The sequence below is a fragment of the Myotis myotis genome, unplaced genomic scaffold, assembly GCF_014108235.1.
Source record: "Myotis myotis isolate mMyoMyo1 unplaced genomic scaffold, mMyoMyo1.p scaffold_m19_p_1, whole genome shotgun sequence".
Classification (NCBI taxonomy): domain Eukaryota; kingdom Metazoa; phylum Chordata; class Mammalia; order Chiroptera; family Vespertilionidae; genus Myotis; species Myotis myotis.
Window position 1 is genome coordinate 39050550 of NW_023416313.1, and position 15077 is coordinate 39065626.

Here is a 15077-nt window from a genome sequence, read left to right on the forward strand (position 1 = left end):
CCAAGAGTATATAAGTTAATACACTAATATGTTAACATACTCATGTTGCATATATCTGGGTGATGTGATTATGGATGATTTTTATTTTCTTAATTATATTCTGTTCTATAACCTAAAATTTCCTAAAATGACATGTATTAATTTGTTTTTAAATTTGGGTCTATCTGTATTACTTTTACAAATCATAAATATATACCTTTTAATGTGTTAAACAATTAGATAAATTGTATGGACAACATGACTTAATGTATATGAATTCAATTAAACTTAACAAACATTAATTCTCAGGTGCTACCAGAGTTAACCAAACTGTGAGGTTTGAGGACATAGTCCCCCAGCCTGCTAAGTCTGCCCAAGACTATCAACTGAAAGTTTGGGGGGTAATCAAAACCACCCTCAATGTCAGTAATATGCTAGAAAGAACTCAGTGAAAGCTTGCATATTCATAGTCACAGATTATTACAGGGAAAGAATACAGATAAAAATTAGCCAGGGGAAGATATGCACAGTGCGGAGTCTATGAGGGTACCAAACATGAAGCTTCTGTTGTCTCCCAATCGAGTTCTCTCTTGGCAGTGTCCACAATTTTCACTGAGGCTTCCCTGACTGGATTCCCATGTAGTTTAGGTCAGTTATTAAGTGTATTATCTGCCTGGACTGCCATAACAAACTACCATAGATGGGGTATTACCCAAATCACCTCCCCCAAAACCTCATCTCCAAATGCCATCACATTAAGAGCTAAGGCTTCAACAAATGTATTTTGTGGGGCTGCCCTAACTGGTTTGGCTCAGTGGATAGAGCGCTGGCCTGAGGACTGAAGGGTCCCAAGTTTGATTCCGGTCAAGGGCATGTGACTTGGTTGCGGGCACATCCCCAGTAGGGTGTGTGCAAGAGGCAGCTGATCAATGTTTCTCTCTAATCAATGTTTCTAACTCTTTATCCCTCTCCCTTCCTCTCTGTAAAGAAGTCAATAAAATATATTAAAAAATGTATTTTGTGGGGGACACAGACATTTAATCCATAAAACCTGGTCAACTGATAACATGTGACAAAAAAATCTCTATTCCAGTCCACAGGATTGGTCTTTCTAGCATGTTCAGCTCTACACTGAGATCCAGTGTGACCAGTCCTCCATTGTAAACAAAACAGATTATTGCGTAGAAGCTGAAGGCAGAGGCCAGACTATTTTGGGGAAAGGCCAAATTATTTATCATACAGGTGATATTAATTCATACACACATGTATACATGCATACATACATACATATATACAGCTACCTTTTTAAATGGTTTAACTTAATGAAGTGCAGTAAATGAACAGCTTTATTCATTATTCTTTGCCCTTTGTTGTCTTCTGATATAGACTCCCCTTTCTCCCTGATGACAGTATCTCTGGCAGGTCTTGTAGCTGTATACAGTTCCTGTCAACTATAAAAAGTCTATCTGATCTTAAATAAATTTCAAAGCTTTCCTCAACTCTTCACATCAAATCTGTGGTCTGGTAACTGCAGTAGAGATGAAGCCTTGTCTCCCCCACCTCCCTCCACCCAGCTCTTTCTCAATCCTTTTGATGTATTTCCAAAATAGGATTTGAATGTAATAAAGAATTAGAGCAAATGTTTTAATGGTTGGATGCTGCTGTAATCTGGTTGTCAGTGTACTCTGTCACGTCAGGCGTCCATGAGTTTATGTCGGCTCACACACAACAGGTCCTGCTTTTTGACCGGTCTCTTTCCACTCTTGTCTTAATTTTGTTCCTCTGTCCACAGTGCAGATCAAGCCTGCTGACCCACAATGGCATCCTCATAGCCCAAGGTAACTCATGCCTCCTGGCTCCTCAAAATGCTGTAGGGCTGCCTGCTTCCTGTACTGTCTTCTCCCTTCACCTTGTCATGAAGTTTACCAAGGCTAACATCCTATTCTCTGACTTTCCCAAAAGAAGTGTATACCAGTCTTTCTCTTCACAAAACCCCCCAAATCCTGGGGACTTGTGTCAGTTTTTCCTAAGAATTCTCTCATGCCCTATGTCATTAGGAGATTTGCTGGTCAGCAAGCATAAGATCCAGACAGTGAGAAAGATATTAGCCTTCCCCCTTATAGATAACTCGTTATTATGAACGATTCTTTTGGGCACTTCTCCTCACTTGATGGAGACACAGAACAAGGAAAGAGAGAGGACACACCATTCTCTACTCTTATATTTTCTTTAAGCAATTTTCTCAAGGAGACTTCCAGTCATTTTTAACAGAGATTGAAAGTGGTAATGGTAGTTGATAGTTAAAGGAGCATTTAAATCATGTCTGTAAATTCTGTTTCCTGTGTTTGTAGCTTTCTTTGAATGTGGGAGTAAAATATCACATACTGTCTGCAGCTTTGGAGGTTTAGCCAAGAACTTCAAGTTGATAGGAAATGTCCCATCCAACACCTTATAACATATGCCATACATTACTAAACTCATGGCTGCCCACAAAAATTAAGGAGTATTGAACTTAGAGAAATGTAGGGAAAACGTAATATTTCTGATTGATAGATCTTATTCTAATTTGGCATTTCCCAATCCTGGTTTAAAGAAGCAGTCCTCCAAAGGAGGGATCCTCAGAATCTCAGCGTATTAAAGATTCTGAGAAATGGTGTTAATGCTCGGTACAAAACCACAACAAAATTCAGTGAATTAAAAGAACACTAATTTATTCCTCAGCGTCAGTTTGTCACCTGGGGCTTGGCTGGTCTCAGTGGGACCTGACTAGATGGCAGTGGTGACTGGCATCCTAGTTCTAAGTGAAGGACTGAGGCACTGGGTGGCCCCGCTGCGGTGTCTTTCATTCTCCTTGTGTCAGAGAGGTAACCAGAGGTGTGTGTCTCTTCCTCTGACCGCACTGGCAAACGTGCAAGTTAATAAGCACAAAAATGTGTGACCCCCTAAGGTCCAGGCTTGGCATTGCTACATTGTTAGTTCTGCTCATTCGCCCTTGGTCAAAAGAAGTTATTTGACCAAGCCTAAAATCAAGGGGTGCTGAAACACACCCACAAAGAGGTGTATGGCAAGTGTGTTGGTATAATGAGGAGAGAAGAATCATGACAATAATTCATTCTCAAAAAATGGACTACTTATTGGGTCAAAAAGAATTCTAATGGTTTACCTCAACAACCAGCAAAGTTATTTCACATATGTAATACCTTAATCAATAAAGAAATCTAAAAAACCCATAAACTATAAATAGAAGGGAACTGCCTCAAACTGACAAAGGGAATTTATAAAAACTCTATAGACAACATCAGAATGTTGTAATACTGAAAGTTTACTGCTAAGATCAGTAGCAAGCAAGGATGTCATATTTGTTGTATCTATTCACAATGATATTGGCCTTTCTAAGCAAGTTTGAAAATGTAAAATAAAGATAATAGTAAATAAAACTAAGCAACCAATCGATCAAAAAAAGTTATTTCAAACAAGTTATTAAACAGGCCTCAAACTTAGAGTCAGAATCTATCTGTGCTACTCTTTATCTGGGTAACCATGGGTCAGACACTTTACTTTTCTCAAGTTGAACTTCCTCATATGTGAATGTGAAATAAAAAGCAAGACATTCCACTTCATGGAAAAGTGGTGATGAGTAAAAGAGATAATATGAATGGTGAAATAATTCTCACTTTTATTTATTGTATCGTTTATTTTTTATCAGCATCATCTGTATATTAAATTTCACAACTGTCATGTCTTTTAATTTTTTAATATGTATTTTTATTGATTTTAGAGGGACAGGAAGGAAGAAGAGAGAGATAAAAACATTGATGAGAGAGAAACATCAACATTGATCAGCTGCCTCCTGCACACTCCTCACTGGGGATCCAGCCCACAACTCCGGCATGTGTACTGACCGTAAATCAAACCGGTGATCTCCTGGTGTATGTGTCAATGCTCAACTACTGAGCCACACTGGCCAGGCTGCCATGTCTTTTCTTTTTTTTAACTTAAATTCTTTATTGTTTAAAGTATTACATATGTCTCCTTTTTCCCCCATTGACCTTTCCCCAGCTGCTCCCACACGCCCCCCCACCCCCACCCCAGCACATGCTGTCTGTGTCCATTGCTTAGGCTTATATGCATGCATACAAGTCCTTTGGTTGATCTCTTACCCTCCTCCCACCCTCCCCTGCCTTTCCTCTGAAGTTTAATGGTCCGTTCCATGCTTCTCTGTCTCTGGATCTATTTTTGTTCATCAGTTTATGTTGTTCATTATATTCCACAAATGAGTGAGATATGTGATACTCATCTTTCTCAGACTGGCTTATTTCGCTTGGCATAATGCTCTCCAGTTCCATCCATGCTGTTTCCAATGGTAAAAGTTCTTTCTTTTTACAGCAGCATGGTATATTCCATTATGTAGATGTACCACAGTTTTTTAATCCACTCATCTGCTGATGGGCACTTAGGCTGTTCCCAAATCTTAGCTATTGTAAATTGTGCTGCTATGAACATAGGGGTGCATATATCCTTTCTGATTGGTGTTTCTAATTTCTTGGGATATGACATGTTGTTGCTAAATCTATTTAATTCCCTTTCAGTTTTAGACAGTAGTTGTGAACTTTTCAGTGCTTAATAACCTGTATCCCTAACTTCTTTCTCATCGGCTCCAGCTCCCTTACCAGGCACCTCTTATCTCCAGTTGCATTACTGCCTACCAACCCATTCTACCCAATAAAGTACTTTAAAGAGAAATCTAATTATACAGATACACACACACACACACACACACACACACACACACACACACACACCCATTTCGTTCTTCTTTAAAAGGCCAAAATAATTAAAAAGGGATATAAGATACCAAGCCTTGCATATTATTTTTTGGCCTTTTCCCCTCCAAATCTTGCAACATCCTTCTCCTCAGTCTTTTACAACGGCATCAATCTGTCATTTCCTTGAACTACCAGGCTCTCTCCTCCTGTCCTTGCCTTTTCAGAGACAGTTCCCTCTACTAGGAGTCCTCCCTCCCCTACACTAGTTAAATCTCCCTCTCCTTCCTTTCTCTGTCAGTCACCACTTCCTTGGCCACGCCATTGCCAGGACTTCCCACCTTGGTCATTACACATTATAAGTTCTCATAACCACTGTGTGCCTCCCTATGTTATTGGACAGGGGCCAGGCAGGAGCAGGTCTGCCTCAGGCCAGCCAGCGGTGTGTGCGCTTTTGACTTCATGCAGGCAAGGTTTCACAGCACGAGGCAGGTGATTCTGAGAGCATGTTCATTAAAGCTGGGGGCAGTGAGACAAGGATGGGTTTAGGATAGAAGAAGCAACAGGAGGGAGCCTTGGCGGGGCTGCTCTGGCTCACTGAAAAGTCAGAGAAAAGGGGCCTTGGGGACAGGTTCAGGGACTTTGCTAACTGCTGTTCCCCTGGTTGCAAGACCCATAGGGGCCCCCAGAGTTTTGTTGTTTTTTTAAATATATATATACATATATATATATATATATATATATATATATATATATATATATATATATAACTGATTTTTATAGAGAGGAAGGGAGAGGGATAGAGTGTTAAAAACATTGATGAGAGTGAAACATTGATCAGCTGCCTCCTGCACGCTCCCTATTGGGGATCAAGCTGCAACCAAGGTACATGCCCTTGACTGGAATCACATTCCGGACCCCTTCTTCAGTCCTTGGCCGATGCTCTATTCACTGAGCCAAACCGGTAAGGGATTTTTTTTTAAAGTATGTGCCCCAGAGAAAGGTAGGGGTACACTCCTAGGAGGGTGCATGACATCATTTGTTTTGAGGGCTTTTGTCCTTCTTCTTCAGGTGGGAATCCTAGGGGAGGAGGAACTCAGCAGAATAGTCATCAGCTTTCCAGGCGCGCTCTTTAACATGGTGATGTACTGAAGTGAGAGCATAGAGTCAGTTTCACCTTCAAAGAATGTCACTGAAGTGGGACTGGACCCAGGGGAGGCTGCCCCAGGATGTCTAGAATATGTAAACTATTTGCTCCTAAGTGTCCTTGTTTAGGAAAGATAAGACATTGCATTTATTATCTGGCTATAAATTGCTCCAGCAGTTTGTTCCTCTATCTGTCTCAGTTTTCCCATTCCTCTTGCCAAGGTATTTTCCTAGCTTCTTACTAACCTGCCTCACTGACACATTTGTAGGGTAGGAAAATATTTTCCTCGATTAGAATTAGGTTCGCTAGCCGGGACTCTGTAAATGAGGCTATCCAAAGACAGAGTATTAAGAGAAAAACAGGGAGGTTTATTAACAAGGGTGTGGTGCATATAAACTATACATGAGAGCACTCAGGGGCATGTAACCGAAAAGGTTTAGAACTTAGACTTCATTGCTTCTCAGACTTTTGGCTAAGATCAAATGTAGAACTTAGACTTCTATACTAGCCTAGGCTAAAACAAAGGAAAAAGGGTCTTAGGCTTTTGGGAAGGTGGGTGACCAGGAAAAGTCACCCTCAAAGATATGTCTTTTTAAAAAAATATATATATTATTGATTTTTTACAGAGAGGAAGGGAGAGGGATAGAGAGTTAGAAACATCGATGAGAGAGAAACATCTATTCAGCTGCCTCCTGCACACTCCCCACTGGGGTTGTGCCTGCAACCAAGGTACAGGCCCTTGACCGGAATTGAACCCAGGAGCCTTCAGTCTGGCTGATGCTCTATCCACTGAGCCAAACCAGTTAGGGCAAGGATATGTCTTTTAAAAAACTGATTTTAGAGAAAGGAAGAGGGAGAGAGAGGGAAACATTGATGTGATAGAGAAACATCAATAAATTGCCTCTTCTATGCACTGTGGCAGGAGATCAAATTCAAAAACTGGGTATGTGCCCTGACTGGGAATGGAACCCACTGCTTTTTGATGGACTGGACTGGAGAATGTTCCAACCAACTGAGCCACACCAGCCAGGGCAATGAGGTTTTTCTTAGTATAATTTATTATGCAGATTTGAGTCAGTGGGTGCAATACCTTCTTCATTCATAAGAGTTGTTCAGAGTCCTCCTTTTCCTGATTTAGGAGAGGGAGACACAGTTTACCGGTGGAATTTCTCTTATAAATGGAAATTTCCTTTACAAAAGGAAACTCATGCCTTGTTTTTAGAGCCTTTCCTCTCTCTGCTGGTCTTCCGTGGCCTTTAGTTGAAAGTATGCTAGATAGGCATCTTTTGGGGTGACATATTCTGGTATCCTCCATATTAGCTGTTATAGTGGCAATATCATATTTTTGTGTGATCATTTGGTTACTGTCTTTTTTATTAACTTGATTATGGGCTCCAAGAAGACAGGAAATATGCTCTATTTAGTCACTGTGATATCACTACACCTTGCAAAGCACCTCCCCTAAATTCAAGAAATATGTTTATTGGAATATTTTGACTTATTTCCTATAGTGTAGGATAAAAATAGTTTATATCTGAGATTATATTATGCCAACACAAAAAAATTAAAGGAAATGTCTTGTATAGATATACATTTGTCATCCAAATGATTCTTTTTTTCTTAGAATATGATTTCTTTTTAAAATAAAGTTTTAAATTATGCCTCCAATAAGGAGGGTATACCTTTGTCTATAACCTTCCTTTTATCATTCTTTCTCACAACTCTGTTCTTTCATCTTAGAAATATCTATTTTAATACTGAGCGCTAAGCTAGCCTGATTCAAATGCTCAGAAAACCTAAAATTTGGTAAAACCCAAGGGCTAAACAAACTAAAAGAAACACTGACTTACATGAATGGATGAAGTCTTTACCATCTCAAATTCCTGTTATAATTAGTTTCAGAAGAACAATCCATGTTATGTCTATTTCCATTCCTTTTCTCATCTGTGACAGGGAAATGAGTCATTAGAATTTTAATGTCTGTGTTACATGCCAGCAGTGGGCTGTTAGGCCTTAGCTGCTTAAATATTCTGAATTCTGACTGGCTAAATCCATTTTACCTTTTATTGTAAGGGAACAGGAATAGCCTGCTAATCAAACAGGAAACCATGGAAAAGGTCAAATGAGTACACAATTATCTGTCTATCATTAAATGGTGACAGAATTAGGTTTCCCTTTGTGACTAAGATTGAAATTGGGACATAGAGTGTCACCACATGAGTCCTCTAGGTTGACAGTGAATGTGGTTGGAGTAAGAATGGTAAAGAATTAAGTATTTTAAAATATTTTTTGCGTATTAAAATTCTAAGAGGATGTGGATTTTAGCCACAGGATACAATTCTAATAATGAAGCAGTGATTCAAATAATAATAGGGTGGTAATAGGATGCTGTTCTGAATCCATCTGAATGTAAAATTTTTTGGCTAAATGTTTAAAAAGAGCCCACATTCTCTTCTTGGCATAATTCACGTTTTACTAAGATATTAAAACGTTCCATTGGATCTTATGCTTGTACTTTTAAATTAAAAAAAATAATTGTTTTGAGTTTGAAAGTTGCTATTCTTAGAAAAGAACTTGTCTCTATTTTATAATACGCAGTTCTTTTTCTTTTCCCAGAAAATCTGCCAAATAACTCCTTCAGATTTCTAATTTATCATGTATTTAAATAGAGTCAAATAAATCATCCTACAAAATGTGTTTCCTCTGCTATGCATTGGCTCAAATTTGCTTTTAACATCTTTCTCATTATTAAAAAAAAAAATCACACCAATAGGTCTCTGCCACATTTCAGGGCTGAAATCTATGCATCAGCCACCAACTTAGATTATTTTTATAAGACACTCATCTTATTTGTGGACTATTCAGGATGATTGCTTTTGCTGCCAATGCCTCCTGCAGATTCCCTTTGCCAGTGGTATGCACTACATGTCACAAGAATCGCTGTGGAAAACAGGAGAGGGGATAACTGCAGGAGTGAAGCTCATCTAATGACCACATGAAGTCTGCAGTGTTATGTCTATGGTTCAGTCTCCTCTGCCCCTTTATTTTCCAAAGTGTGGATTTGGCAATTAAATTTATTTATTCCTTTGCTGGTATTGAGTTTTCTACAAGGTCATCTGAAGAGTTCTTTGTTTTATATGGATAACAACTCTAAAACACTTGACCATTTATCATAAGTTGCATCATTTGGCCTACCAATTGCTTTGTTAGCGAGCAGGCTTAGAGAAAGGGTTTTTTGATCATTGGTATTATAGGCATGCAGTCTGTAAGAGAAAGAGAAAATTTTGCAAGTTCAGAAGCAGCAGTGGATAGAAGTACAAGATAAATTATTGTTACTCTCATGACAAAAGTAAAGCGCTAAACTAGCTGATCCAGAAGAAAATCAGAACACGGTGCTTAGGGATAGAATTTTATATTTCATGGAAGTGAGAGGTAGACAACAAAATCTTATGTGCAAACTAATAGAAAAATAGAGAAGGGCCAGAAAATAGAAGTCTCTATTAAAGTATGTGATTTATAGGTCTGCCAGAGGGAACTCTAAGAGTCCTCATTTCAGTAAAATTATTTGAAAAATCTATTCAAAGATGTGCAATGTAGAGGGCAAGGAAAAAGTAGAATAAAATTGATAGAATCCTTCACCTTCATCTGCTCAACACATGACTTACAGACTCAGTAAAAGTGCAGTTGGCAGTATTTTAAGTCTATGATACATAAGGAAGCTGTGTCATTGTCATGAGTCCCCATTAAAGCTGACTAAATTTCACAGTCAGGTTAGACAAGTTCTGTTTGTCCAATATTTATGCATATTGATTATAATGCTCTTTTTGTCATTGCGGAAGAGAAAAACAATCAAAGTTGGAGAATGCCCTGGATCTGGGATTTTATGTTTACCTATTCAATTTTCTTTTTATTATGCCTCTTCTACATTGTTTTAGTTTTGAACTAGAAAGTGAAAAGGTCAAATAAAGGAATGCTTTGTGGGTATGTAGCCTACCAAAACATGTGAGAGGATGAAAAAACATAAATGAACAAGGGCAATATATGTGATGTGTGATGGAATGTGGCAACACATCACCAGATACCTGATAATTACAAATACCCATTTTTGTGTGCTCTATTTCAGCCCTTCTGTGTCTGAAACACACATAAGAGCATCATACGTGGCTGCCCATAGTTGAAGGAGCCACATATTATGTCATTTTTGTCAACTGCATCTCTTAAATAATATTACATTTATGAGTTCAGTAAAAGTGATGTAAGAATAAGAAGTAATCACAAAAATATATGATTTTTGCACTTTTAAAGGGCTCTTAGGGGCAGCTGAAGAAACAATGTATAAAAAGCATTGAGTACCTGCTATGCTCTAGGCACTGTGCCAGGTGAAGAAGTGGGCTACAAATCAATAATAAGAACCGGTTAAGACTCTTCAGCAACAGACTATTTTGATTAAGAAAGACAATCTGAAATAATAAAAAGGAACAATTTAATACTGAGGGAATTCAGCCTAAGTGCTTAACAGAGGTTCTCAACCTGTGGGTCGCAACCCCTTTGGGGGTAGAATGACCCTTTCACAGGGGTCGCCTAAGACCATCAGAAAACACATATATAATTACATATTGTTTTTGTGATTAATCACTATGCTTTAATTACGTTCAATTTGTAACAATGAAATTGAGGGTCACCACAACATGAGGAACTGTATTAAAGGGTCGCGGCATTAGGGAGGTTGAGAACCACTGGCTTAGAATATGTTGAACATCATTAAATGTTAAATGGAATTCCACTCATTTATTCATTCATTTATTTTAAGAATGAAGATACCCCTGAATGAAGACATAAGTGCATGCCTTCTTACTTCAGCCTCTCTTGACACTGCCATGCCCTCCTAAATATTGGAACATGGGAAGTAAAAATGGAAGGAGGGAGATGTTTCATAGGGGTTGGTAAGCATGACATTTGATAGTATTTTTGAATATACTATTGTAGAAAAATAAAGACTAGAGATGTAGGGAAAGAAAAATAATTTTCTTCTATCCTTCTGAGTCTCTGAGACTGCCTATAATAAAAAACAGATCAATAAGAGAAAAACAAACACTGTTATTAACATGCATACCTTATATATACATGGAAGATACCCATGAAAAAGGGAATAACTTTCTGAGACGGCTTTGAACTCAGGCTTAAATACTACCTTCAGCTAAAAATAGTAGAAACACAGGTGTATTTGGGGGCCTAGGAGTGTGGTGTGGAGGAAAGGCCAGTTATGGGGAGATTAACAGGAAAAGCTCAGTGAACAAGGATAAGGTTTGTTATGCAGATTTAAGTTAGTGCCTTCTCTATTGATAAGATTCTCTTGTGATTTAAAGGCATCCTTCTCTTCCTGGAATGGAGATGGAGACATTCTTACAAATAAAGATTACATTTATAAATGTAAATTTCCCTTTCAAAAGAATAACTTCTCCTTTCTTATTATAGAGCTTCTTTTGTGTCTGCTGTTTCTCAAAGCATTCAGCTCAAAATAATACTTATGCCAAAGAGGCATATTTGGGGGTGGCATATTCTGTTATCATTCAAACAATATAAGAATAACTTGATTACACAACTATATAGGTCAATATAACCTAGAAAAAATTTTTAAGTCTTAATAACATTAATTTTATATAATTTTCAGACTATGCAAGAAAGGTGTACAAAAGTATCAGACAGTTAACTAATAGAAGTACTTTTGCTGCTCAATTTTATGTTTATAATTAGCTTTTTGAAAAATCTAAGTGTATTTTTTCTTAAATGAAGTCCCCCAAATCATGAGTTTTTGGCTCCATAAAATGTTTATTTACCCCTGGTAAATATTTATCAATACTAGTTTTTAAAATATTTTTTGGTTAAATAAACATGAACTCTTAGTCACTTAACCAGAAATAGGTTTCAATTGTAATTTTGGCATAGTTTCCTATAAAGCTCATAATAATGAGCCTGTAAGTATTAATTAGCTCTCAAATGACAAACAAGGCCACGGAAGGTGACAGGGAAGTTTGTTGCTGGGATTAGTAGATAGATAGAGGAAGAAGAGCCATAAATAGTAGGAGTGTTATGAATACCACATGGGTAATAAGAATATATATTAAACTGGCCACATTTTGTCCCAGGCCAGTGGGCTCAGTTGATTGGGTGTCATCACATACACAGGTCCGGGCTGTGGGCTCAGTCTGTAGTAGGAGGTGTGCAGAAGGTAGCTGGTCAACGTTCTTCTCTCACATAGATATTTCTCCCTGTCTCTCTCCCTCTTCTCTCCTCTTTCTCTCAAAATCAATTTTTTTAAAACCTAAAAAAAAAAATTCAAAATTTTGTATAAAATCTCTTAGTTTAAGAAAAATAAATTAATATATATCCTAATATATAAAAACCCAGGGTCCATAACATCCAAAACGACAGAAGGCTCAACGGAACGCCAGGCTGTGTGCGCAGCAGGCTCCAGTGGGCGGGGACTGGCGAGTGGGCTGTACTGTTGACCTCTCAGGGAGAGATCAGCAGTTCAGCCCACTTGCCAGCAGCCTAGGTGCGGCTGCTGATGAGCCCCACCTCTCTGATCAGGCCGAGAGATAGGCCTAGAGATGCTGACTGGCCTAGAAACCTACCAATCAGAACCAAATCTGGATGAACTGCAGGAGCCAATGGCTGCCTAGGAGGCGGAGCTTTTGATGCTGACTGGCATAAAAACTGACCAATTAGAACCAAATTTGGGTGAACTGTGAAGGCAGAACCTAAGGTGGGGGCTGAGGAGGGGTTTTAAGGGCAACAGCTGTTTGGTGTAAGGTGTAAGAAAGCGGTTCAATTTTTAATGACTGGTTTGGCAATATAGTGCATATGGCTGGCTATCAGTCCAGATATAGAGATTATGTGTTTTTGTCTGCCAAGAGCATCTCCTCCTGCTGAAAAAGGCTTCCCCCCCACCATTTAAGCAATCCTATCCTATATAATCTATCTATACTAATAAAAAGGTAATATGCTAATTAGACTGGGTTGACCAGCCATTTTCCAGATGTCCAACTTCCTTCTGGACAAAGCCATGGTGGTGGGGGCCAAGGTAGAGGCAGTTAGGGGTGATCAGGAAGGCAGGCAGGTGAGCAGTTAGGAGCCAGTGGTCCCAGATTGTGAGAGGTATGTCTGACTGCCGGTTTAGGCCCAATCCTTGTGGACATCCCCTAAGGGGTCCCCGATTAGGGAGGGTGCAGGCTGGGCTGAGGGAAGCCCTGCCCCCCATGCATGAATTTTGTGCACCAGGCCACTAGTATAATATAATTATTTGAAGTCTTTTACACATCTCAATTGAAAATTTGACTTATATATATATATTTTTTAATATGGGTTCATTGTTACTCAAAATTCAGTGCCTTTGAAATATCTCAGGAGATTTATTAATGGAAGTTCTCCCATACTCCTAATACTTTTCCAATGCAATATTTTAAAAATAAAAATTCTGGAAGAATTGTTCAATAATTATTTTTCCCTAAATAGAGCATGGTGTCTTTGAGTACATCCTATATAATAAAAGCCTAATATGCTAAGTGTTAGATCATCTGGTCATCCATTCAACCAATCAAAGCATAATATACTAATGATATGCTAAGGCTGCTCAACTGCTCACTATGACAATCACTGACCACCAGTGGGCAGACACTCCGACTAGTAGGTTAGCTTGCTGTTGAGGTTTGGCTGATTGGGACTGAATGAGACAGGCTGGACATGCCCTGGAGACCTCCCACTGTCCCTCCCCGGCTGTCCAAACTCCCACGTCCATCACCGGCCCCCAATTGTGCACTGGTGGGGTCCCTCGGCCTGGCCTGCACCCTCTTACAATCCACGACCCCTTGGGGGATGTCAGAGAGCTGGTTTTGGCCTGATCCCATAGACCAGGCTGAGGGACCCCACTGGTGCATGAATTCGTGCACTGGGCCAAGTTTTAATATATTGGTAAACATGCCAGACTCTAAAATGAGACTAATATAATTTCAAAGTGTTAATCTTTATTTGCATTTTGAAATACTCAATTCTTTTAAAAATATATATATTTTTAAATTTATTTCAGAGAGTAAGGGAGAATGAGAGAATGATAGTAACATCAATGATGAGAGAGAGAACCATCTATCAGCTGCCTCCTGCTTGGCCTGCACTGGAGATTAAGCACACAACCCAGGCATGGAATGAGCCCTGACTGGGAATGGAACAGTGACCTCCTGGTTTATAGATTGATGCTCAACCACTGAGCCACACAAGCTGGGCTGAATTCTTGATTAATGTGATATTTGGGGAATGAATCTACATTTCCAATGTGATTCTATCACCTGGCAGTGCCTCCCTATAATCTTCTATCCTTCAATCCCACTTCTTCAAAGAAGACTTCCTGAATAACCCTCTTTAACCCTCTCTCATCTGAAATCCTATATTACTTTTTGTCTTACAAATACCCTTTATAAAATATTCCACACTGGTATCTAATTTCTTCATTTTTTTCAAATCTAATCTCCCCAATTAGCTTTTAATCTCTATGAAAACAGGATCTGTGTCTTTTGACATCTTGATACTGCTCACAGTAATATATAGGTAATTAAGACTTAATGTAATTGAGTTTAATTTAATTTGATTTAGATTCCAATGGATTTTTTCCAATTAGATGATGTGAGACTTTTATCCAGTAAAAAAAAATATTCAATTATTACTAATTTCAGCCTTTTACACTTATTCAAAGATGAGCTTAAGTTATATTTTGAAAACTTGAGATGCATTTCATGTGCTCTTTAATCACTTTCTAGTCATTTTTCACAAATTCTAGCCATAAAATGTAACATGCAAATGTTAGCTTAGACTACTACAAATCCTTATTCTAAGATACCATGTATTCATATAGTCATGCAAAACATATCAATAGACATAGGAGAAAGGACATATTGATAAATTTTAAAATACATCATTCAAGAAAGAGATGATAATACATCAGGCCAAGTTCCAGTCCTGGACAAGAGGTTTAATTCATGCACAGAGAGCATCTGATCACTGGTGCCCTGCCTTATCCACCTCCAATTTGACTACTCTTTTCAAACATTTAAAATATATATATATATATATATATATATATATATATATATATATTTATATATATATATATATATATATATATATATACAGCTGAC